The 26,778-nt window shown below is 32.5% G+C and overlaps 1 protein-coding gene and 1 long non-coding RNA gene across 2 annotated transcripts in view; one reads left to right on the forward strand and one right to left on the reverse strand.

The window, feature by feature from the left end:
- Positions 1-1,944: 1,944 nt before the first annotated feature.
- Positions 1,945-26,778, reverse strand: part of LOC126830820 (uncharacterized) — a 61,389-nt gene continuing 36,555 nt past the window's right edge. Inside the window, exons 2-4 of the long non-coding RNA XR_007683990.2 lie at positions 15,269-15,305; positions 2,352-2,434; positions 1,945-2,047 (exon numbers count right to left, since the gene is read on the reverse strand). This is a non-coding gene — a long non-coding RNA (uncharacterized LOC126830820). The remainder of the gene's footprint in view (positions 2,048-2,351; positions 2,435-15,268; positions 15,306-26,778) is intronic.
- The window catches only part of LOC126830818 (protocadherin-9), a 55,382-nt gene continuing 33,023 nt past the window's right edge, over positions 4,420-26,778 (forward strand). Inside the window, exon 1 of the mRNA XM_050561232.2 lies at positions 4,420-4,471. The gene's annotated coding sequence lies outside the window, so the exon portion shown is untranslated. The remainder of the gene's footprint in view (positions 4,472-26,778) is intronic.

Raw genomic sequence — 26,778 nt, forward strand, 5'->3', positions numbered from 1 at the left:
TGCTAACAGATAAACTCATCTTTGATTACAACACAAATTTTCATCCTTGTAATGCTCGAAACCATTTTGTATTTGGGGGGGGGGGGGCCAGGGCAGAATCTCATGGATTTATTGATTTAAACAGTATTTATTAACCCATACACACAAGATTCAATACATAATAAATTATATGGATTCAGAAACATTGAGTCAGTTTCGATTCCTCACTTTTACGCAACAAGAAGCAGGGTTGCCTGTTCAACCTCGTGTTTTTTCTTCAAGTCCTTCAGTTTAGCACCAACAGCTCCAAACGTGCAATCACATTCTTAAAGTTCAATATAACATTGGTATTGCCAAATTGACCTAGTTTATGTCAAGTGGATGTTAAACCCTGTTCCTCTCTCTCACTCGGAAACAAGTTATAAAGCTTATATTGACCGGTTTCCAATTAATTCGATTAACCCTAACATATTAATCCCATTTGCATTGGACCCTGATAAAGCGCACTGTACCAAGTCAATTTACACTGGTGCCAAAAACATTCTTGTCACAGTTATGTGTGGAACTTGTCACAGAAAAGTTAACTTAAGCCAGCCATAGTCATGTGGGAAATATGGTTTGTCACTTCTAAATGCTTTTACATATGTAAGAGTGCTAGACTTGCTTCCCATTTTTAAGCAGACCTTACTGCGATCCCAGATCAATAACACCTTGCTTCCTTGAGTATGGTTCCACCCGTAAACACCATTAAAGAAATCTTGGAACGTTTCTGGTCTGGACTGTGTACCATTCCATTTTCATAATGTAAATGGGATTTATGAGCATTGTGTTTACAAAATCTGGAGGATCTGTTTCTCCAGCCATGAAAAGTTATAATAGTAATCTACGCCCTACCAGCTGAACATACTCCTAACCTTGGGACAGGTAACAAAGTTATATATAAGCAATGATTATTACAACCCACCAGATGATTATAATAATTAAAGGGGCGTTATGGGAGATTAGATAAAGAGTTGACAGTTCTCATCATAATAGTTAAAAAATAAAGTATTTAGAATATGCTGAAAATTTCAAATTGCCCAACTCTGAACCAAGATATTAGCTTTGGAATTATCCTAGCCTCGATTAACATTATTAAAGTTGCTATGATATCCATTTTTATGTTTAATTTTTCAAAAAATGTATTCCAATCCGCTAAATATCGCAGGCTAGTGATAGGATCGAGAGTTGATTATGGTCTGGATAAGTTAATTAATGTTTAATTATTAATTTCAGGCCTAAAGAAAGACCTGCAATAGGCAGATTTAGCTCTTGCATAATGTATGTTTAAAGGGTGTAACCAAATCCTATTTTTCTACGAGTGACAAGACTTAACAAGTTATTGAAATACACATGCATGTAATTCTTTAACCGGAATCATCACTTGAATCAAGTGTAGTAAATGGAGATCTCGCCACAATCCATCCCCAACCAAGTACCAAGTGTGGAAAGTGAAAGCACTACTAAAGTTAATTTCTTTTCTACATATTTAGTGCCACTTTAGAAAATGATATGAAATAAAAAATGGGTTTTGTCGTCCTACTTTACTGCACCGACTTGGCTAATGACGGCGTGCTATGAAGGAAATTTTGCCCAAACAGCAGTGCTACAGCCTACTCTTTCTAATTCCAACTTTCAAGGGTTCCTTTTCGTGCACTTCAGTGTGTATGTAGATCTCAGTTTTACGCCCCATCCTAGTGACTTGACATTGTTACCTTTCAGGCTTGCCAGGGGAGAACTGGGAAACGTTGAAGACTAACACTAAGAGCGAACCCGAGACCTCCTAGTTAACGACCCTGTGCCTTACTCACTGAGCTGCTGTGGCTATTTTGTGCCACTTCAAAGGATTATACATGTTCATAGTATGAAATGACTTGTTGTCATGACAATATTTTTGTCAGCGACATAGAAACACAACATAAAACATTAAAATAATAACTGTTGTTTTATTGTATTCTATTTTAAATTTAATGCTTTCTGACGTTGTCTTTGTCTTGTGACATACCCTCGGGACTAAAAAGGATTAAAACTGAAAGACATGAAGAAAAACAATATTTCAGCGTATTTCAATTTGAATCAATTGACATTTGGCATCCCTCTTAGTAATTTTTATTTAGTGTTATGGCTGTTCACTGGAGACTAATAAATTTTCATAATGAAAAAAGTTGAACAATTCAGAAATTGAACGAAATATTCTAAAACTGAACAAAACATACAACTTTAAATGATAGCCTTTACCCTTAAGGTTTGTAAATAACAAAAAAGAAAGAATACTGGAATATTATTCAGAAATAACAGCTAATAATATATAATTTATGAGAAATAATATTTACTTTTCTTTCTGTGTCCTCCGGGGAGATGGTGTGCTTGAATATATTTTGAAAGGAGGTACAACAAGTAGGGACATGTCTAAAATCTGAAAGGACGATTTATTTAAAATTACAAGTTTATGCAAATATTTATTAAATCTGCATCTGGTCGATAAATATTGTCTTGTATAACTATAAAATAAATATCTTCATTTTGTACTGACTGCTAAGTAAATTTAACAATAAGCCTTGCGATCTTTGGAAGAATGTTCATTAAATTTATGTGTAAAAGTTCTACACTGTCAAAAGGTAAAATTCTTTTTTACATTTCCACAAAATAAATATTTTTCATTTGTTTTGGATGGTTACTTGGTGTTTTTTTTTTTGTTTAACCTTTGAAATACGCATTTTTTTTACTCCAGAAGAATTTTCAAAAGAATTAAAGTCAATACAGGTCCATTTTCAAATGAAATGAAATGAAATTGGGTTTAACGTACTACTGTTCTGCTAATTTTCAAATGAAGCTCAATATTTTTTATAACAAAATAAATTAGTATATAAAAGTTTCTTAACTTTCAAAAGGCAAAGGTGGTGATAACTTCTATTTTATACAGATGTAACCTTGTTAGAATTGATACTGACGGGAAGTTGACAGGAAAATATGTACAACTTCATCCCATATAAATCCTTCATTATTAGATACTGTTATATGTACACAGGAGAGCATTAAGAAAGTGCCACAAGACAGCCATTTGATTTCCTCTGTTCCCTAGGGGCTAGTGTCAGCCCTTCTCTATTGTTCTACGAGACCTGTCATTTGGCACTTGTTTGTTCACTGGGACTTAAGTGGTTAGTATTGTGGTGTGACAGGTTGCTCATTTTGGTGAGAAACTGGACTGTACATTTCTTCAATTCAGCAGTTTATTGCAGTGTTTTTATTGGGACTATATGGGAATATTTTAAGCACTCTAAAGGTAATAAAACCATTTCTAAATATATCAAAATTTTTATAATGCATGGTTTACAATCCCAATGGAATTTTTATCAAACAAAAATCAACATTTTAACAGAGTTTAACTATCTCTTTGCTTGCTTTGAGTACTAGGGGAAGTTTTGTTTTTCTAAAAGATGTAATGACTATTTGAAATAGCTTTTAGATGATAGAATATTTCCTTGGAGAATCTGTGACAAAATTTCCAAAATAATAATATACTGTTGAAGAGCCAGATGAAGAGAAGCAGTATAATGATGGTAATTTTCAGGAAAGCACCAAGAATAATGATCAGTCAATTCCCTAGAAATGGATCCTATGGAATTATTTGATTTCACACCAATTTCTGTCAAACGGAAACATTTATTGTGTAAAAGGAATGTTTGATTATTGTGCTTGATGATTCACTGAGAGACTTTTCTTGCCGTAACTTGCTTGAAACACACATTCTTTTGAATTTTCTGATTTCCCGACAATTCATTCCATTGATGTGGATTTCTGGAATAAATTTCGACAATTCAATTAGGCAGAGTTAAGATTCCATTGAAAATGAACAAAAAATATTAGTTTTAAGAGAACCAAAAGTGGTTACATCTGCTTCTAAAAAGGATGCTGCCCAAATAAAGCTAACTGTTTATTAATGACAATTTGTTTGCAGACTAGCATGTGTTTAAAGATTTATTTGAAGGCTATTTTCTCAAACTACGCAATATGAGTGCCTCCAGGAATTTTTTTAAAAAATTTGGTGTTTTTACAAGAAATTTACTAAGTGGTTCAATTGATGATCCTGATTTGATTTCTGATCATTATTGAAAGAATCTATTATTTCTACTGTCAGAATAATTTTATGCTATAACCAGGAGACCACCCATGTCTTCATTTTATTCTTTAATGGTGTCACTGAAAGATACTACATATCTTTTTGAAAGCATCTTTCAATTCCATGATTTGTATATGTTCCAATAATGAACTAAGCCTTTTGAAGGCTACATTTATTCCCAAAGATAACTTTAACTACACGTTTTATTTTAAAAGTTTGCTAACTATAAATAAATCTTAATGGCTAATATGTTTACAGTTCTGTTTTATCTTGTATTTCAGAAGTAAATAGTGAAGCTTGTAAATTTTGAGAAACATCTTCCTACATTACCAGGTAGGTAACCATGCATATTAGCAACACAAACATGGTTATAGGGATATATATTTGCATGAACTTGTTCCCATCGTGAAGCTTCTTTGACTGTATTTTCCTTATAGATTAGTTCAGAAAATAAACATATATTTAAATCTGGATCAGCAAGCTTTTGTTTAGATTAGTTTTAAGGATAGTCTGATCATCAGCTTTAGTTTCCCTTATTCTAACTTCATTAAGAAACTTCTCCATGTCTTTCCAAAGACATGGCCATTATTGATAAAATTGGTCACTGTAAATGGTCCACCATAAACTAAACAAGGCTAATCTGATCTAGTGGAGTAATTGGATTAAGATTATTGGATTAATCAACTGAGTTTGGTCAGGTACTTATAGTAATGATCAAGTAAATTGATTGTGATACAAGGTTAGTGATAAGGCAGTGGAAAGGTTTTTAAGTTTGAATAAATGAGCAATGCTTTTGAAAGGAGTGTTTTCCTAGATTCCTTCTATTTTGATTGAAGTTTAGATTATTGGCTCACGATTGAATGCTCTAATCAAGTCGTTATTTTTTAATTAATAGGATTTATAAAGGTTTATATTGAAGGTCTACCGTTTTAATTGAGGTGTCTTTTCGTTGAAAAGATTGAAATTTAATCCTACAAATAAATTTACTTTACTTCTTGATAATCAAATCAAAATTTTAATGAAACTAAATCTAGAAAATTAAGAACCCTGGATAATCCAGTTAAAATTTGAATGAAATTAAATCTCAAATACTAGGAAACCCTGTGGGTGAATTAAAAGCATATTTATAATACTTTTTGTGTTAATAAAAATCTTAAAACTAAGAATCTTAACATTAAACAAAAACAGTTCATGATCTCAAAATTAATAACCCACAACCAAAATGATTAATAATGTAAGACCATTACCATTAAATAACTGCTTAAAACACAAAGGCCAATAACCTGATAAACAATAAGATATCTTTTATTTATGGCTATTCTATGAGAAATATTGAATTTCTTCAGCTGGAGACCATTTAATGTTTCCAAGTTGTTACAAAGTCATATAAAACTGGTTGGAACCATATGTTGAATGCCCTGTAATGGAGGCTAATTAACAGCTAATAAAATTAATGAGAGGACTAATTCAGCAGGCTGTCAACGAACATCTGTGAAGATTCAATCTGTAGGGAATATTTTCTTCAGGTGCAACAATCCATCTTAAGCAAACTCATTATAAAAATAAACAGATTAAGTAAATTTAAACTGGAAATTTTAAATTTCTATGCATTTAATGTCATCTTATTTTAGTTTGAAAAAATGTCTGTGTCTTCAGTATCAAAACTTTCATAACCAATTTGTAGTATTGGTAATAAGATTTCTTGGCATTCAGATGAATCCAATTCGTATAATGGTAGGAATAACTAAGTCGGGCACTTACATTGGAAACACCAGCTCAAATTAGTGCCATTATCTATTTTTGATTGAAAGTTGGGTGTTCTAAAAAAAATAGTCTTTCGTGTGCCCCATCAAAAAGTACAAATAATCACCTCTTTCTTTGGGGAAACTGATAAATTTTCATCTGATTTGCAACAAAAGAATATTCTTTACAATATCTGCAAGGCAAGAAATTGGTTATTTTTTTTATTATGAAGTTGCTGCTGTTGTCCTGGAAACATTATCATGCAATATGAATTGCATCTGGGAGTAACTCTTCCTTATCTTTAATACCCAACTGTATTGAGAACAAATATGGTTGGTTTTGAAGATCATCAGATTGCAGAAACAGTTTCCATTTATTTTCAATATTAATTGAATGAATGTTATCTTTAACAATCTGTTTTGAAACACTTCAATGACAGATTTTTTTTTTTAACTTTATCAGAAATCTGGAACCATCAGAATCATTCTGTTTAATCAAACCATTTGTAAATGACTTCATTAAGAGCTTTACAGAAACCCTAAGCATTGAAAAGATTTGACGCCCCTATGTAATTCTAAATGAATATGATGCTAAACAGTAAGATATTTATCTTTCGAAATCAAACAGGACTTGAATGAATAATGAAATTAAAATAAACTATTTCTAAATTTTTTGATCGCAAATTCATATCTAATTGAAAGCTTTTCTGGCACTGTTAAAAAAGGGTCTATTGTGTCCCCTTCCCTTGCTGCCTTCAGTACCTGTACTGTAAGTAGTATTAGATGTTGAGCATAAGACAGAGTATACTTTTTGAAGAAACCCTCATATCACTTTTCGTTTGCACTTTTATTGTATTTATGTTAAGACCTTGAATTTTGATCATCCATTTCATTAGATTAAATAATCTGAACAAAGGGCTCGATGCTGACACAGGTGATCAAGTGGGCAGTTACTATAAAAATAACCTCATAAAAAATATATTAACCATATAATTTTTGGCAGACAGCTTTATTACTGTCAAAACAGTGTCTAATCCCCTAATCCAATTACCAGGGTCTTAAATGTAAATAATATTAACTCTTGGCTACCTATAATTGGTTAATCACCATCTCTGGCTGATTGTGTATTGGTCAATAAGTGGGTTGTTATTGAGTAATAGACCCAAGAGAGCTTCCATATGCCACTGTATAAGCTAGTGTATATTGTGTGTGTATATTCTACAGTTTCTTATGTATTATTACCTATGTATCAAAACAGATATTGAGTAGTTTGTGAATTTTTATAGCAGAGAAAAGAAGTGAGTATTTATTTGTATACTTTCTGTCTGATTGTTTTTCATTTTAGTAACTTGTAGTTATTAAATGTTAAAAAAAATATTAATTGCCATTAAAGACAAGTTTAAACATACATTATGCAAGAGCTAAATCTGTCTATTGCAGGTCTTTCTTTAGGCCTGAAATGTTATCTAAATTATTAAATAAACATTAATTAACCTATCCAGACCATATCAACTCTAGATTGTTATGCTAGCCTTTACTGCATGACTTTCCTTCATGATTTAACGATTAAATGGATAATCAAGACTATGCTGTTTATTGTACTGACTTTAGTAATGATGATCGAGGCTAGCTGGAAAATTTCAACTGCTTAGTTCTCGGTTCATAGTGAATCAATTTGAATGAAATTTTCAACAAATTGCCTTTACATTATCTTCTAGCTTTTAAGTATTATAGTGAGAACTGCCAACTCATTATCGAATCTCCCATAATGTATCTTTAATGTCACAAAATTTATTTCATTATGTGACAATAAGAATTCATCGTACGTATCTGAATACTCTAGTTTGTGGTGCCTTTAATACAAAGATAATTGAAAACCTGTTGGTTCTTTTAAACAGATTCTCTAGTTTCTCTTAATGCACAGCTAAGTGCATCAAATAGGTTTTCGATGTCATTGAAATTGCACAACTTCAAACCCATAAAACAAGGTCCAATTGACAAATATTCATGATCATGTCATTAAGGAAAACTATTTTTTAAAAAGATTTCTTTAATCATGCTAAAAGGCCAATCAAAGCTGTCATTTATCCGTATTCATTACCACAAAAAATGAATAACAGATTTCAAAATTAGAGGAAGTTTTGTTGTAATGGAATATTAGATATTTTATATGGAAATTGATAATAGTAATTGAAGAGGCAGTACGGAAGGAAATTATGTATATTTAGTTTGCCTGTGATAAAGGGCTATTCATATTCAAGAATACTGAGTAAATTAATCGCATACTTGAAATGAATATCATGTATTTTACAGAATTGTCTTTTTTTTTCTGACCCATTTATGCAATAAAAAGTGTGTTTGAGTAGCTGAATGGGCTGATGTATGCACTTTAGATCTTAAGATCTGTCAAGTGACATGGTTTTAATCGCACATTTGTATGTGACGAGGAATAGGGTCGTCTGCATAACCTTGTGACCTCTGTGGCTCCTCCGGTTTCGTCCTCTAAAGACCCCTACACCGAAATGAAATAAAATTGTACCATATAATTATGAGATCTGAAACGAGCTGAAGGGTGTATAAATTCCACCCCCCATAAGAAATTATTTACAAAAACATAATTGCATGGACATTGTTTGAAATTATAATCATAAATTATGTAATGGTTTAAATTACAAAGAAATATTTACTCTCAATGTTGCAATTAATCAAAAAATGATATAAGATATATCATAATTTAGAACAGTAAAAATGTGTTGATATAGAAGGTAGCAGTAGGGTTATGATTTGTCTCTTGACATAAATCAAATCCTCTTAGACCTTCTTTTCATTGTATTAAGATTCTTTGGAGAGCCTGCAATACCCACTTAGGCCTAAATTCATTTGAATGTTATTTACCAATCAAGCAGTGGTCTTATTTTACGATCTACACTCATATCTATTTACGTGTGAAAAGGCTTACAATGTTTTTAATTAAGATTACTTCATGATAAACTCTAGATACTTATTCCTCGATTGTCAATGACTATCCCAGGGTACCTTTAGGCTGTTGATTATATAATGAACAACTATCCCCTACTTGTCCCTGAAAAATGTCAGTCGACTCATCCATTGTTGAGACATTATATTTTAATTATAATATACTTGAAGACATTGAGTTAAGCTTATCATTAATTTAAAAGATCACTTGGTTTCTTTGAGTGGAGCCAAGCCTGGGGAACGTCTGAATTAAATGTACGATATGAATGTCTCAAGTGATGACCAAAGGGCTTAATTTTATTATTTAGACATTGGATTAAACTTGAGAAATATAGGTGAATAGTGAAACAATTCTTTGTTTTTTGAATAGACATATATCGCAAAATTAAAGCATAGAGAAGAGTTAAAAGGAAAATGTCATAATGCGATATCGCCTCGGTGGAAGCGGACGTAAAATACAACTAAATAACAACAACAATGGGAGGGATACCCTTATAATTAATCATAGTTCCAATCTTTTTGGCAATCTGTCTTCATCAGTCATAAACAAAACAGGTGATTTGTGTTAAATTGGGATAAGAAAAACTAATGAATGCGTCAAGACAATATTCTTTTTTGTTCAAATGGCTAAATAGTAGTATAAATGTAGGATCAAAGGTAGACCATACTGGTGGGATTAGGGTAAGAGTAGGGTTTGAGGTGGGCCATATGTGTAGGCGTGACTTGTCTTGTAGACAAACAATGAAAATGACATTGGAAATATAGAATAATGAGCTTTTGACCTTCTTTGTATGACCTGGTTAAAACCTCATTAACTCAGGTGAAAATGATGAAACTCTTCTGCCACTTAAATCAATTGATGAAGTTCAGCATGTTCCAAAAAAAAAAAAAATCCAAAGAATTTAAAAAGAAACATTTGATAAGAATGATTTGGAAAAGGTTAAATTTATTTTCTTTTAATGATTGTAATAAATTTTCCTGAACATAATGCAATTTTGTCCTAATGTAAGAAGCCATCAAGTCGGTGTGCTTCAAATTAATGATTTTCTGGTATTGTTTGGTTTCATCCATGTCTTGCAAAGCAGTTTTGTCATGCAGTTTCTGGACAGAATTGATTTACAATAACAAAGAGCTGAGAACGAATAGAATTTCTTTTATTTGTTATTCTAGGGTGGATTGAGTTTCTCTTTTTGTCAAATAAAAATGACTGTTTGTGCATTTATGTGAATTCATTGGAAGCTCCTGCTAGTGGATAGCTTTTGGAGGCTTAGTGCGTATGGTGCTTGATTACCGACCAGTAAGTCACAGGTTCGATCCCATATTAAGCAGAGAATGTTCCATGTCACTGGTGTAGGATGGAGGGGGGGGGGATCTGGCAAGGAAAAATGGCATATCATACGGATGGAACGAAAAATAACCAAGGTCCTGTATATACTATTGACTGCCAGTTGGAAATTGACATTAGGGTACCCTATAACGCTGCTTGGTTAGTTTAGAAACGTAAGAGGTTTCATACTTTTGTGCTTTCTCTCTATAATATAGCACCTGATACCACTTCTTTATTTGAGGAGTTTATATAGCTAATGATTGCTTGTTCATGTTTATTACATTTTGTTATGGTTGGTTGACCAAGAAAAGTCCTTTATTGTTTTTGAAGGGTGGTTGTCCCTTCAGTATTAACATCTGTGGAGCTATCTCTAGTTGGTTGGATATGTGTTCCTGGGATTGGTCCTCAATGGAATGGTCTTAGAAGGCATTGTAACATGCTTAAGGGTGACACTGTCTATTGGACAATAACACCCCTCTAAATTATTAGAAAAATCACTGCGTATTAACATTATGCGCACTACTTTAATGGAGATAACCACAATGGAGACACTCAGTTTTGATCTCGGTACATTAGATGAAATATTTGGAGATATGTCCGAAGATGAACTTGAAACGCCACCCCCTTGTCAGGTAACAGCTACAAACAACAAAATATTAAAAAATCTATTACAAAAACATAAATTTTGTTTCAAAAAGTACTTTTAAAAAAATGAAGTGAGAATTTTAGGGGTTTTTTTTGTGTGTGTCTATACTCATACGGCTACTATAGCAACCAGACGATAAGAGAGCCAAATGTAACATGAGCAGCCAGTTACCCCGCTACGTCACGACGTTTTCATTACGTCAAAATTGATTTCTTTGGTTTTTACGTCACTAAAACTGATTTGCAGTGAGACGAATTTTGAAGTTTACACAATAAAATAAGTTCTTTTAAAATTCTAAAAAATGGCATGTTACAATGTCGATAAACACCCCAATAAATGCGAAACAGGAGGTGTTTATCTCCTAAATGTATTACACAACAAGGGTATGTTTTTTAAGCAACACAACATGATTTATATCCCAAAATTGTAAGTGACAAGGAGTGGGATTGTGGACATTCTTTCACCACTGAAATGAATGAAATAAGATATACTATGTTAATCATAACCTTGTTGAGTGGATGTAAAAAACCCATGTCTTCCATTTCTACCTGGGGAGTCTAATAGCTCAGTAAGATGCTGGCTCATCAGGAGGTCCAGGCTTGGCTGAGAAAGTTCCCCGGGACTTTCCGGCATGGTGTTCCCCCTTGTCAGTGGTGCAGGACCGAAGGTCTGACAAAGAACCCTTACTTGGAATTCAATATAAGAGAAGGCCGTAATGTTGCTGTCCAGGCAAACTTGTCCCCATAGCAGTGTATTCCATAAATCTGTCTTCATTAGCCAAGTTGGACGTTAATCCCATTTCATTTCACTACCTGTTTTGTTAATTATTAAATGATATGTACTGTATGACCTTGTAACAGAAAGAAAGTAAGCCAGGAAAAAGACATGTAAAGTGATAAAATATATCGCTAAACAGCAATCAAGTTAAAGTATAAATAAAAGATCGAAAGAATCTGTATTATATCTATGCCATGATTCCCTTTGAAGTTTCAGTCCCTACTCTCAGAGGGCGGTTAAACAATAATTAATCATGATTTCTACTTATATTTATCTATTGCCATATATTTACCTCAATGTTATGAGATAGAGTTGTTCATTCTGGCTAGAATATTCGATATCGCTTCTCATGTCGCCAAAGAAGTACTGTTCCAGATTGGGTTGAGTCGAAATGTTTACCCAAATTCAAGATACGAGTTAGTTCGTAAATTGTTGCCAGAAAAATAACAGATAGTTAAAGATGCATTATGTAAGAGCAAAATTACCAGTCTTTATTTTGGCTTCAAATGTTATATAAATTATTATTTGAAGATTTATTAACGACAAGCCTATAATCAACTCTGTAGACAATTAAATGGCTGAGATTTAAATGGATTAGAACACCTGCGAGATTTAAAAATTTAACGATAAAATAGATAATCAAGAATTAGTATTTATTGTCAAGTACCATTGCCAAGATAATAAACAGTCTACACTACATCTTGACAAAACTTCAAACACTTCTAACTTAGCTCAGAATAATGTAATTTGAATGAAATTTTCAATATATCCATTTTGCATAATCAATTTTTTCAAACTTTTACAGAACCTGTCTAGATATAGTGCCTACATTCATAAACTTTTTTTTGTTGATACCTGTAACTGTGAAACAAACAAGGCCTAATTATCCAATTTACTATGGGGTTACCAAAGGTTAAATTTGAAAATTTATGCAACTTCAGCATGTGCATTGTTTTTATTCACTAAGTTAATGTTTACATTAGATCACATTACAGCAAGCGGTCAGCAAAACCTTTCAGTCAACAGAAAATCTTATATTAATGCCTTAAGAAAATCCATTAATGTTCATTAAAACATTTAATATGGTAACTCGATACTCCACCTGTTTCACAGACGACACTTGCCATATTTGGTCAATAAAATGGCAGCAACATCTGTCAGGTGACTAAATAGAAATGATCCAATGTGATTGATCTGACAAATCTATTGGTCAGAAAAATCAATTTTCATTCAAATCTCTTAAAGAAAACTTTCAAGTGTTGTGGTCTAAAAGGTTATGAAAAATGGTAACGGATGTTTTGTTCTTGGTGACCTTAGGGTAAACAAATGTAAAGAAAAAGTTTAGTTATTGTAAAGGTAAAATCATTTATGAATTATGAATGGTGGATTTTGAAACATCCAATGAAACATGATGGATTATGGTATTAAAGTAGTTATTTTAACTATAAAATGTTGATGGTTTAGTGTCAAGTTAGTGTTTGTTTATAATGGTTGAAAACTTCACGAGGACAGCAATAATCAATCTTGCATCTTTTGTTGGATCCCATTCTAGTAGTTTGATAAATTTCCCTTGGGTTTTAATCCTTGCAAAAAAGAAATTGACAGTGTATAAACTCCAATCGTTTCCAGATGTAAAACCAGCCTTGGCTGAAAACCCTGACAACTTCTCTTAACCAATAATTAACAAGGAGTCAGAGGTGGAAGACGCCGAAGTTTGTGCATTTCTAAAAGACCTGTTCTGGTCCCAATAGGACCGGTGGCTGGAATCAACTGAACATTTAGCATTACATCCTTGGATAACCTTGTCAATGGAAACACTTCCAACAATTAAAGCTACCTTTGTTCGCTTCGTGGATGTCCATTCTTTTAACTTTCAACAATTATTGTAATATTGGTTATTTTGTTAACACTTGTCAACTGTGCCCTTTTATTCTGAAACATGACATATTAAGGGTCCACATCAAAGGGTCTAATATCAAGCAAATTTCAATATATGTAATTGTATGTTTTGATATCTGAGACAAGTGTAGACATTGATATTTTGTAATTGAGTTTGTGTGAGAGTAAATTTGGATAGTATAACTGGCTAGATGGAGAGAGAAATATGAAACTGATAAGTATATTGACCAACTCTTAAACGTTGTCTATCTTAGAATTACGCGATTGTTCTATGAAAATCGTAGAGTTCAGATCTTAGTAAGTCATTTAGTTAACCCTACCATCTATGTACTCTTTGTGTATTGTCAAGTATAATGTTTGATTTATTTTGCAAATATATCAACATTTGAAATTGATATTACTTTAAAAAGAATGTTTAAATGAAGTATATTTGTCATAACACCAGACACTTTAATAGTAACAGAAACTGAGACCAAAACACATCAACCAGAAGGAATTGTATTTAACAATAGCTGATGGTGTGCCTGACATTGCCAGTTCCTGTCTGGACTTCTATCTGATGTTCAAATTTAGAAATTGTACATTGATGTGCACATAAAAGAGCTTTGGACAGTTGGAATTTGATACAAGAGTAGACTGTAGCTCAGATGTCTGACAAATTTCCCTGATAGCACACTGTATAGCATAGACCACTTTTCATTAGCCCAGTCGGTGCAGAAGATTAGGACATTACACCCCATTTCATGAATGAATAAATTATTGTCTCGTTTGTAAAGTTGAACCTTTTGGAGAACTAAAAGCATTGAACGACATTGTTCATTTCATTTTGATCATTTGGCAAGGTTATTTATTTGAAAACTTTACGGAAATTCATTTCATAATGTTATTCTAAATGCATTGGTGAATTCAATCAATAAGAATATTGTGAAAAATGCTCTCGATAAAAGTTTCTAAAAGGCATGGTCTGTAAAAAAAATGTCATTGAATTTATCATTTTTTAAAAAGGTTAAATTCGGAGGAAAATAAATGAAAGAAAAACAGATTTAAAGAGGTGATAAAGGGGAAAATTAAAGTGACAAATATTTAATGGAGCAGGTTGGACGATTTTCTATCGATATTGCATGCCTGTCATAATGAATTTAATCTGAAACTGACACATTGTTTGAAGTAAGAATTATTCAAGCCAATGAATATTCACTGAAACTTGATAAAGGCAATAGCATCTAAAGTTAAAACTCTGGGTTCGGGATGATTGGAGATCAGCGAAAGTGTTGATTAATCCACCGTTTTGTTTGTTCGAAGTTCATTATCTGTAATTTATTTGACAATTCAAAATGGCAGTTTTACAGGTTTTTTGGCAATTGGCATAGAAATTTATAATCCGGAATAGATGTCAATATTGTCAATAAAGGTGAAAAAGAACAAATCTGTTTCTACCATAATCAGTGGTGGGTCTAAATTCAACTGGCTATTAAAAACTCTTTAAAAGAATTTAATGGTCTCTCTAACAGGTTTCATTTAAAGACCTGGTGCTTCATGGGAATTAAAAGGGGAACCATATGGTGTTACAGCCCCTTTTTCAAGGATCACTGACTGTACATTTTCTTTTGTTATCCCTTAACTTTGATGATTAAAAAGAATGAACATAAAGTGTACTTTTTAAAGATAACCCACGATTTGTCTCCCGTGATTTGCCTCATGATGAGAAATCAGGTTATGTAATGTCACTTCAAAGTCTTTTTTATGACTCGTATTCGACCAACCTTTCCTTTGTGTTGTATTCAACCAAGATCAATGCCCCTGTAAAAGAAATAGAAATCATTTATGACACAAAACAACAAAGTCTTATGATAAATGTTATTGGAACTAATTACAAAGAGGAACTAAAATGAAAAATTTTGCATGAAATATACATGATAGTCATAAATTCGTTGTCATATTTAAACATCTCCCTTCCTGTCAAACTGATATTAATTTGTTTCCTTAAGTTTCTCAAATTTCCCAGAAATAGAAGCTGTGATGTAACTTAATTACAAGTGAATAATTTCTAATCTGATTCACACATTTTTTGTTTTAAAAAACATCCTGATGATTCATTATTGCTTTAAACAAAGAAATTTTCATTTTAACTTTTTATAAAACAATGAATATTATCAATCAGATTATATTTATTGTGATAATCAAGAAAATTCTAAATTAATCATACTTCATAATGTCCAATTCAATTAACACTGCATGATAATGAAAAACATGAGGGAGAAAAAAATGAAAGCCAGACTAAAACAAAACATTTCAATAATTTATTCATAGTTTTTGCACGGATATCAGAACTTTGCTAAAATGTGATTTTGAAAAAATAGTGAATAACTAACGTGACCAAATGTTGAAGACAGTATAATCAAATACAGATTGGCAGATAAGTGGCCAATCATAAGATACGAACGTTATCTGTCCAATTCCAAAGAAAATATAATGATACATAATTAGCAAAAAGATCAAAACTAAATACTCAAGATACCATATCATTAAATTAACAAACATATTTACAGATCGTTGATTCATGATAATTTTGCAATAGAATTTGATAAAATGGGCATTTTTGGGCAATAGCCAAGCCATGCAACAGAACATTAATTTAACTACTGACCCAAACGCATTTAATTCATAAAAGTTTGTTTTTATTTTGCACTTTGACGAAATTTGGGATTTGACGATGATGTATGTATAGATGTAGCTGTGGTCAAAGTCTCAAAATTACTGTCAAAGTACCCATTCATTAATACTTTCTTTCCATTGGTTATGGATTAAAATTGAGATTAACATGTCTTATAAGCGTGACAAATAACCAACAGAATACTATACAACAACTGTTATTATCGTCTAGCACTCTTTAGTTCGTCTCTGTGATGAGACAGAAATTTCACAACCAGAGTTAGTTATTTTCCCACCTGAGGTGTTGGCTTTCACCCTAGGGCTGTAGCTACCTAGGGAGGGGATGACAGACTTCATAGGGTGCATGCCTAACAGCAAAATATTCCTGCTGAGCTGCTGTCAACACTTAATTTGGTGGAAAAAAAAGGGATTGTAAGACTTTGTTTATGGTTGTGGATATGTGTGACTTGACCCAACACCGATTATTGTGGTGCAAATTTATTGACTGATGGATAAAATGAATTCGGATACTCTGGGGTTGAATTTTAGATTATAGACTTTATTAAACCTATCTATTCCCAGGATCAACCTAATTCTTGAAAGATAAAAAAGATTAAATGTCCACTCAATTAAGTCATTTTGGAACTGATATGATCTATTTTCATTTCAAATATTTGCTTTCCAACTTGTTTTTAGCAGTAGGAGGAAACCCTAGAGAATAAGCAGGTGATACCTACGCCCTTTAACTTAAAGCATCGGATAGAAACCACACTTGCATTGATGACAGAAAACTTAAAGTGCATCCATTAAGCACCCAACCATCCAATAAATGCTTGTGGACCTGTCAATCTTTTAAGATTTTACATAAGACATACACAGATTCATCACACTCTGCCTCTGAGATAGGTGACAGTCTTACAAAGACTTTACAAGATGTAAACATACTAACTGTATCATCATCATCGCCACCAAATCTTCAAGCTTGATGATGGCAGAAATACAAGATATAGACAATCATTCCTAACACTTTATCTTTAACAGTATTAGATAATAAGCTTATCTTGTAGCAATCACATCCTGTTCTACAGGAAACTTTCCCATGCAATATCCCTGATGCTTTAGGCATTACTTCCCTCTTTTGTGGACTTACAACTAGATGGCCGGCTGCTCTAACCGCAAGCCTTCCTCCATTGAAGTATTGTTTAAATATTGTTGACTGAAGGCTTTGTCTGTGCCCGCACCATATTGGGGGTATTGATGCTAGGGGCTGCATGTTTTTGAGGCATTGTTTACCAAGTCTGTGAGCAGAAATATGACGTAAGCGTACATCCTGTCATCTCCCATGTTTCACCGAACCACGTCCAATTAAACCGGCATCATGCTAAGAGATTATAGCCATATTACTGTATGAAATCATAAAAATTTATTTATTTTTAAAGGCATGGGGATATGAGCCTGGGGGAATTCAAAATATTGGTAATAATGCTGGCATTGTTCTGTACTTCTGTACCCAGATCCCTAAATGTTTGATGGGGGGGGGAGGAAAATGCTTTGATATTTTCAGTTAAATTGAACAGACCTCTGATCTTGATCAAAATTAAAATGGTTGTTTCTTTTGATTTTATGTTAATTTTCTTTGTGGAATGATACAGTAATCTGTCTTGGGTTAAAATTCTATTTAACGTACACTCAACACGAACTAGGTCATCGTGGACATAAGGTTCTATGTATAAAGTCATGGAGTTTTAAGGTATAAGATTTTGTTGTCCACCATTTGGACAGTAAACCAAATATTAATTGAAAGTAGTTAACATGCATATTTCTTCTTAATCTCTCAAAACAAAAATCTTAATCATATGGAACTGGCCCTCTTGTCTCATGGAGGAAGGGGAGGGTCTGGCATAGAGAAGCGATGTCATTTGAATGATACGAAAAAGAGGTTCCCCCCCCCCCCCCCTTGGACGTTAAACCCCATTTCATTTCTAACAGAACGGATCAATCCAATGCAATATTCTATTCTGACCATAATCAAAGAGCTTTAACTCCTTTAATCCCAAATAAATCCATTTAATTTTACATCAGAGCATATTTTTTGTTTTTTATTTTAATCAAAAATTCAGTAAGATTCTGCGCAATCTGTAATATTAAGGATATTATAACTTGGTTGTCATTTCAACCAGTATTAGTCAGGAAATCGGATCTGCGTTCGCCTTTGTAGTTTTTCATAGAGAATATCTGTTCTCCAAAAGATTAATTTTGAAATTTATCATGGGTTTAAATTTTCAAGTTTATAATATACATTTGCTGTGGTAAGTGAAGCGAATATATATTTTTTAAACATATCAGACACTTGCAAAGACATTGATGAAACAAGCAAAGTCTTGTTCATAAATTGATGCGAAAGTTTTCTTTGATTTGATTCAAAGGAAGATTTATGGAAAGAATCCTGATCCACAGGTTATGTTTTCTGTTGTTGACTCACAAACAGAAAGATTAGTTTTTACAAAAACCAATATTAGCTGTAATTGAGACAAATTAATTTTTGAACATGACAGGGACTGAAAACCGAGTGTAAACTGTTTAAAAACATGTAAAGAGAAATAAAATTTGCCTTTAAAGTCGACAACATGACCAATACGATCCTTATTTTAATTAAAGAGATGAAATGGAGATTAACGCTTGACTGAATAAAAGGCTCAGAGCAAACAAACAAAGAATACTCTGCATCCACTTTCATGCTTTATGGCACTAACGTGTGTTAAAATCAAATTTTCTGATTGGGAGTAAATTCAATATCATTTCTGCTACAAATTGGATAGAAATTGAGATTGTGTTAGGAAGTGACCACTGCCGTTCATGTGTTAATAATAATAGTACAAATTGCCTGAAAGGTGTTCACTCAGTTATTGATGGTTATTTCGGCTCCAGTAAACATGTATTGTTCCTCCCGCAACCCGACTGTTTCATTCCCTTTTATTAATTTGTCTCACAACGTACAAAACATCTACATCATTTAAACAATGTTATTGATAGTCTGTTGATACAATATAACCTTTTATCAAGTCCGTTTTAGGAGCACGTTTGAAGAAAATCAATAAGTATTTTGTAGTCGTAAATTGTTTGAGCCGATGCATGAAAAGATTCATGTACCTCCGAAGAAGATGACCGACGGCTTGTGAAGTAGTTAACCTTTAGAAACAAAAAACTGTAAAATTTACGAAGCTACTTGCATGTGAATGTGTGCATTATAAAACTGTGTCTTTTTTGTGTAAGTGATATCGCAGATTGATGGGCGAAAATGCAACCTTCAACTCTATTGAATTTCTTTCTGAATGCGGTTGCTGATATCCTAAGGGGAGCTTGTGGTACTTAACTTGTTTAATCTTGGTGATTTGCAAAACATGATGGTGATGTAAATATGGTGTCATTATCTTAAATATCAGTTACTTCTTCCCGATATCTGTAATAATCGCTTCGTCTCGAGACCTTGTTTTTATTAAAGCTAATCGTCTGAGAAATTGTCACACTGTTTTTTTCAATCTTTTCGGTAATTATGGTTTCAATTCAATATTGTGGCAACTGGCTGCAGGCCTCTCCCCAGGATCCAGTTATTGTCAAACTTAAAAAAAAATCACAGGCTAGCAGCCGTCAAATACGACTGCCAGCCAGACAATAACTGATCTCCCACTGTGAAGAATTGTGGGTAGGCGGGAATAAAGTGTGTGCCTTGTAACTTTAAAACCTCTCATTAGAATTGAAATTATCAACTCATTCATTCACGAGTTGCTGATCTAATAAAATAAGAGTAATGGAGGAGAAATACCTGTCTGCTGTCAAAGTTTATCATTAGCATCATTATGGATAATTTTATACTTCTCAAAATCCTGGACACTTTTTGTATGTGGGTTCTCTTAATGAGCAAATTGTTTCCATTGTAAGAGAAACCTAATGATTTGATGCAATTAAATACTGTCAATTAGAAGGGTGTTACAAAAATGTGAAATAAAGTGTGGAACGGAAAGGAATCTTGAGAGAAATTCTGTCATGATAAATATGTTTCACCGCCACCGTAAGTCATTCCGGTTAATAACTTGAAATATAATAATTTTAACACACCATATTTTAGCATAACCCCAATGAGAAAAAGTTGTATAAGAAATCCATTTGTGTTTTAAGTATTTTTGTGCATTCTTTTTTTCTATTATCTTTTGTTGTAAGTACCAATGAATAAATCCTTTGAGACAATGCTGACTTTGTCAATGTTTTTCAAATTGATAGTTCTCAACTTTCAGAATTGCTAATGGAAATTCTTCTTGGAGGGACATTAATGTAGAACTCTAGAAACCCTACAGTACAAAATATAAAATACTTTATTGCATAAAAGATTGTTAAAAGATTATGTGCAGATAAGAATATTAAACTACAGGGAACAAATAAGATGGCCACTGTGATTAGGTGACTAAGGTTATTTGGAGGTCCCTGGATCGATCCTGGTGTTGGCTACAAAAGTTATCCAGTATTTTCCTGTATCGTTACCCCTTGTCAGTTATACTGGATGAAGAACCTGGAAAGGACAGTGCCTAGTTCTTTGAATGGGCAAAAACCTGAGGTTCTGTGTACACTTGTTGAATTCAATTGCTGTCCGTGCAATATTTCCCTTATAGCAAACTGTAGGGCATATTTTAAACCCCCTTTCATTCATTCATTCACAAATATACTTAAAGTAACATTAATGATTGGTATACAAAAGGCTCATAGATATTTTACAAGTTCTGCATTTCTGTTTAGCATTTATATATTATATTGTTTGGAATCATTCAGTTCATTCAAATTTTATTCTTGATATAAAATTTATCTAAAGAGTTTATTAATCGTAACATCACTGAACAGTAGCACGTTAATGTTCTAGAGTCCAAACTGCCTTCAAATGCATTATTACATGAGCTTACTAATGACAAATATATGTGATAAAAATAAAAAATAAAATAAAAATTTAAATTTATGCAAAATGACTAATACACTTTTGGTGAATATGCATATCATTGTATGATATGCAAATATGTCAAAACCATTAACTTTGAATAAAAAGTTAATTGAATAATGTAACTATTGATAAGTATGAATAATAAATGACGACATCTATTGATGTTTGGAAGATGGTATCAGTCAAATGAGTAACATTGGGTAACATCTGGCTGTATCTCTTAATCATTTCTGATATACATAACTCCTAATCTACTCAACCAGATTTACATAATGACCTAAAGTCCAGAATGATTATTACCATCATTTATGATAATATACACTGAGTATTTGAACATGAATAAATGTGTATTATCACGCAATCAGGCCTCGTATACTATTTAAGGAAAGACGCTTTATAATAATGATGTTTAATTAACTGACAACATCTTTAATTTGCGATAACAATGTGCTATCTGGGTATGATAATGGTGACCTTAGGGCACCAGCAATATCCCCCATCTATTCATTGAATACACAGCTTATTGGTGACTACTACAAGGTGATGGTCAGTCATTATTAAAACCAGCATATCAAATCGAGAAAACCCGGGTATGGTTGCCAGAAATTTAAACAAGAAAAATACGTTTAATTGGATACAGTTAAAAACACAAGTACAGCATGTTCGGCTTCTGGCAAAACATCAAACGGGTCCCTTTGTACGTGTGCACCGAATCTAAGACCTTCAACCTGATGGCTAAAAGCAGATTAAATGTGTCGATAATCTTGTAGATCTAGCTGTTCTCATAGTTTATGTATGACAAAATCTTTTGGCACCATGTCTAATACAATATGTAATGACAGCAAAAATAACCCACTCAAATATTAATATCATAATTTGTTTACTTATATATAAAGGTTTGGATGACTGACACCTGGGGGTTTATTTTAAATAATTTAATATGGGAGAAATTTTATTGTTTCAGTTATTAAATTAACCTTTTAAATGTAATTGTTTTGCCAATATATATTGAATATTACTCTGTATCTACAAAAGTTCATTGCAAATATTTAAATATGAATTTTAATAGAAATTCTTTTGATCTATTTTAACCAGAAAAAAATCACAATAAGAATATATATGTGTACAAATAAATGAACTGATAAATGCTTGACAAACGATAACAAAAAAATAATAATTTTCTCTTTCCAACTAGATAGAACCCATATTTTTAATTCCGAAAGAGAGCAAAATCATTAAACTTTATCTTTAATATGAAATGAAATATTGTCTATCCATATTTACAGAAAGATTGAATATATTGATAACCTACAGGGATTTCATTTGATAATTGTGGACGTAACGTGGTTGGTAGTCCATATCGCCCAGTTCGTAATTATATTGCGTAATTACATTGATTTTTTGTATTGTTCAAACCACTTACATTTTATTTACCTTAAAGATTTACCCTAACAGAAACAGGAAATTCTATCTAATGCAGATATTGAATTACTCCACCTTTAGATTTTCCTGTAGGACAAAAAAAATAAAAATGGTTGCTGTGATTTAATTCCATATCGTAAATCTGATTATTTTTAGTAACTTCAATTTACTGATCATGATCATTAATAAAATCAATGTCATTTTGGAGAGAAAATGCAAATCTTATTGTTTATTTTATGATACTTTGGAATCACAGTTCTCATTCAATAAGACTGTTTTTTCTAAAGTGGCAGCTCTTAAATGTTGATTTTATTGCTGCACTCATTATCCACCAGGGAGTTGGCTAACCAAGAGTCTTATGAATGCACTTTAGTTCATAATGTCTTTCATATAGTCAAGCATCGTGGATTCAATCCCAGGCTTGTACGTGATGAGGGGCTGGGTCACTTGCCAGTTACATCTATTCATGACCTTTAAAATATGGGTTTGTCTCTCTCTCACATGTAATACTATTGTTTCTATGCACAATTAGAATTCTTTAAACTTTGCTCCCTTATATCTTTGTCTTGGTGTTATCCCTTCAGCCTTCAATTATATGCTAAAAATTATGAAGCTCAAATATCACATTATCATCATACAAATTGTACAGCATGTTACGAAAATCTTTGAAACTCCTTCAAACATCTCTTGCAAGACATATCAAATGATTTATGTAATCTGAAAATTAAATAGCCTGCAGGAATATCTCGGATCACATGGTACAAGTTACGTTGGACAGGTGCTGTTAACAATGACTGAATACAAATTTCTATTAAACTTGACCTAGGAAATGAGTTAGTAAATTTGCTCACTGCTAAATCCTAAGTTAAACTTAACACAATGAGCTAATCCCTGTTAACAATCTCCGAGTGACCATCAGGGGTATGAATGGCCGTCTGTTGAGAAAGAGAATTACCTTTGTTTAGATTAAAGATCAAATTTTAAATCAGTGATCTAAGAATTCATTACTGGAAAAATGGCTTTTGGGAAAACAAATTGGTGATAAACATAGACTTTAAGGAATGGAGTGGGTGTATTAAGTCTTTTAATACCTTGCTTAACCCCCTCTTCAATCTGTTCTTTACAATTGAATTAACTCTTCCATTGATTGTTTGTGATATAGTTAAAGTTTGAAATGGATATTAATTCTACTTCCATAATGGTTTAATTGCCAGAAAGTAAATTTATTCTCATATTTCTTCAGGTTTAATTAAAAGTCTATTCCTTTAAAAGATGTCTTGACAGTTGAAAATCTTAAATAAGAGTAGGCCACTGTCCGGGAAAAATAATTTCCCTCGTAGCATACCCTGCTTCATTCAGTCCATTCCTTTATATGCTGTCTTTGCAATATTTACAGAACATCTTGGAATATTTGAGTTGAGGGGGATCGTCAGAAACAGTTGATTGGTGTGAAGTTTAAAATTAAGGTATTCTTAAAATCATCCTCTGGGTTTTGGTTGTGTTAAAAAAGTCTAATGGTTACTGCTTTATACCCGTGATTAAAATGATCGAAGACCAGAAAGAAGCGTCAGTTTTTATCACAGGAACTAACAAAGAAATTGTTGTCTAGTTGTTGCTTGAACATTGATTTCCACTTAAATAAAGCCTTGACAGTTGAAATTTGAAGAAGAGTACATAAAAAAAAGATTGCTTTCTGAACAAAATTATCTTCTAACAATACCCATGTTACCACAGTAAATAAGATTATATGTAGGTCTCAAAATGAGTAAAGTATTGTGTTGAACAGACATTAAATGCTATTCCTTTCCTATTGTTTTCTACAGCCAAGAGTGAGAAATGGTCCTAAAATGACCAATTTAGCATCTGGTGATATTTAGCATCAACGACAGACTTTCTCCAGCTCTTTTTTGATCAATTCCTTTTAGTAAATATTAACAAGATAATTTGTAGTGTAAAGGTGATATTTAACAGATTTTAAATTGCATAAATTGCTGTAAGCGTAAAATGTCTAGCATACCATTAACCTGTCAAGATTTATGTTCTGATGCTTGGGGGTTGTTTCTGAATTCAAACTGAGAATGTTCAGGTTTGGTCCGCTTTTAACCATTGTTCAAGAAAATTGTGTAGTTCCGTTTCATTAAATGTCTACATCATTGGAAACTTGAATAAATACATCTTGGGAATCGATGCCATTTTTCTCTGCTCCTGGCCATACTAATATTTACTTGATTGCCAGATATCTAGAGCATATTATACAGATATGATTATTGAGTAATGGTCGTAGAAAACCTTTAATCTTTCCCTGCTGGTTGAGTAACTGTACGTCAAGATGGAGAATGGATCAATTTAAAATAACTGAGTTTACCAGACAGGCCCAGCGAGAGAACCACTATAAATAATAGGCCTAGCTATATTTATTGATTACCATAGGGTTATGTAATATGCATACAAACGTTTATCAATACCGGCTGTTCGTGTTGACAATTTAAAATCTTTAAAAATGTCTGTGCTGTTTTATACCGCGTCCTACAACACTTTACCTATTATTATAATGTTTAAAGGGGGTATATCAAAAGCTTTGTATGGGCGATGAAAGATTCCATAATATGGTATATCTGAAAGACAATATCATTGGATTGTAAGCTATTTCTTTTAAGTCTGCTCTTAGTGTTAGGCAACCATTTTTTATCAATCAGTAATTAAAGTTTTCTGGGAAATTCACTTCTTTCTGACATGTAAACTATGGATGATTAGTTAAAATTGCGTCTGCGAGATGTTGATAATATTTTTTTTTTTCAAAAGGTTTGTGATATATCTGATTTATGATAAATATTATGAGTGTGTGGTCTAAAGCAGACGGAATCAAGTAGCTTGATATCCAACAACATTATTTTTTTTTCAGATTGTTATTTATTTTTCCACTTGAAGAGTGAAAATGTATCATAGCAGGAATTAAGGGAAAAAATGTTGTTAATTATGCGAGTTATTTCAGACAATAATAACTGTTAATGGCTGACATTCCAGGAACTAGTGGAATCGGTGAATCCCTGCTAACTTTCGACAGCCCTCCATCATTTAGCCTTCACTATATGCCATGATAGCCATCTTTGCAATGATGTAGAATGCAGTTCATTTAAGATCTGTCAGCGGCCAAGGTTTTCTTATTCTACGATTTGGCTTTTCTCTTAAATCAGAATCTATGATAGGATGGTATTATTTGTTAAGGAGCTGTCAACAGTCTCTGGACAAGATCGTCTGAAGCTCTTCAACTACTAACAACATTAAACTTGGTTAATAGAAAATATTTGTAAGCAGATGAGTTTCTTGTCACCAATAAAATCTTTACTGTTTCCATGTATAAGTGACTTAAATTAATGAAATCTTTCCCTCCCTTCAATTACATGAACTGTTTGAATGCACACAGTATATCACGTAACATGATTGACAGCAATATCTCATCATGGAGTTTCCTAACTCCAGCCTCTTAAAATTGGTACGCTACTTCCAGAAAACTTAAAAATTTTAAACCACAATCATAAAGAGAATTCCTTGCTTCTGCCTGTACCGCTGTCTATTTAAACAATGGATGATTCTATTCAGATCATGCAGTATCTAATTTTTTTAGGTGCTTGTTTATTCTTCCATTTTTATTTATTTTGCATTAGATAGATAATAAAAGAAAATTTTAAAGTTTCCGGTTTTAATATGAATTGAAAAAAGTCAACAAATATTATATCGTCATAGGTTAAAAGATGAAATGATTGTACATATTACACCCACAACGTGTTTATCTGAATACCAAACTGAATTCACGTACTTAAAAATCAAGCTTATAAAAGTTTGTGCACTGAGATTTTATGCAAAACAGTAAATCATTCATTCCATTTATTTATGAAACGAGGGAAAAATAAACATGTAGGATTGTTACATGTACCCTAACACACATGTTCGTCTTTGAAATAGACTTGACTTTTGGCTTTTTCGCAGTTAATTACTCAACTTACGCCTAAAGAAATAATTGGAAAATGAAAAGTTACATGTGCCACGTCGACTGACAACATGATGTGGTGAAAAAACGTTAATTAAAGAAAGGTTTCCCAATAAACTTATGTCATCATGTAAATTGCCTTCTACTTTTAAAGAAGATGGATTTATTTGCCGAGCAGAAACCATAAATAAGCTGAACAAGGTTTTCTTTTAGTGAATAGATTAAAA

The sequence above is a fragment of the Patella vulgata genome, chromosome 8 (assembly GCF_932274485.2).
Source record: "Patella vulgata chromosome 8, xgPatVulg1.2, whole genome shotgun sequence".
In the NCBI taxonomy this organism is placed as follows: Eukaryota; Metazoa; Mollusca; class Gastropoda; family Patellidae; genus Patella; species Patella vulgata.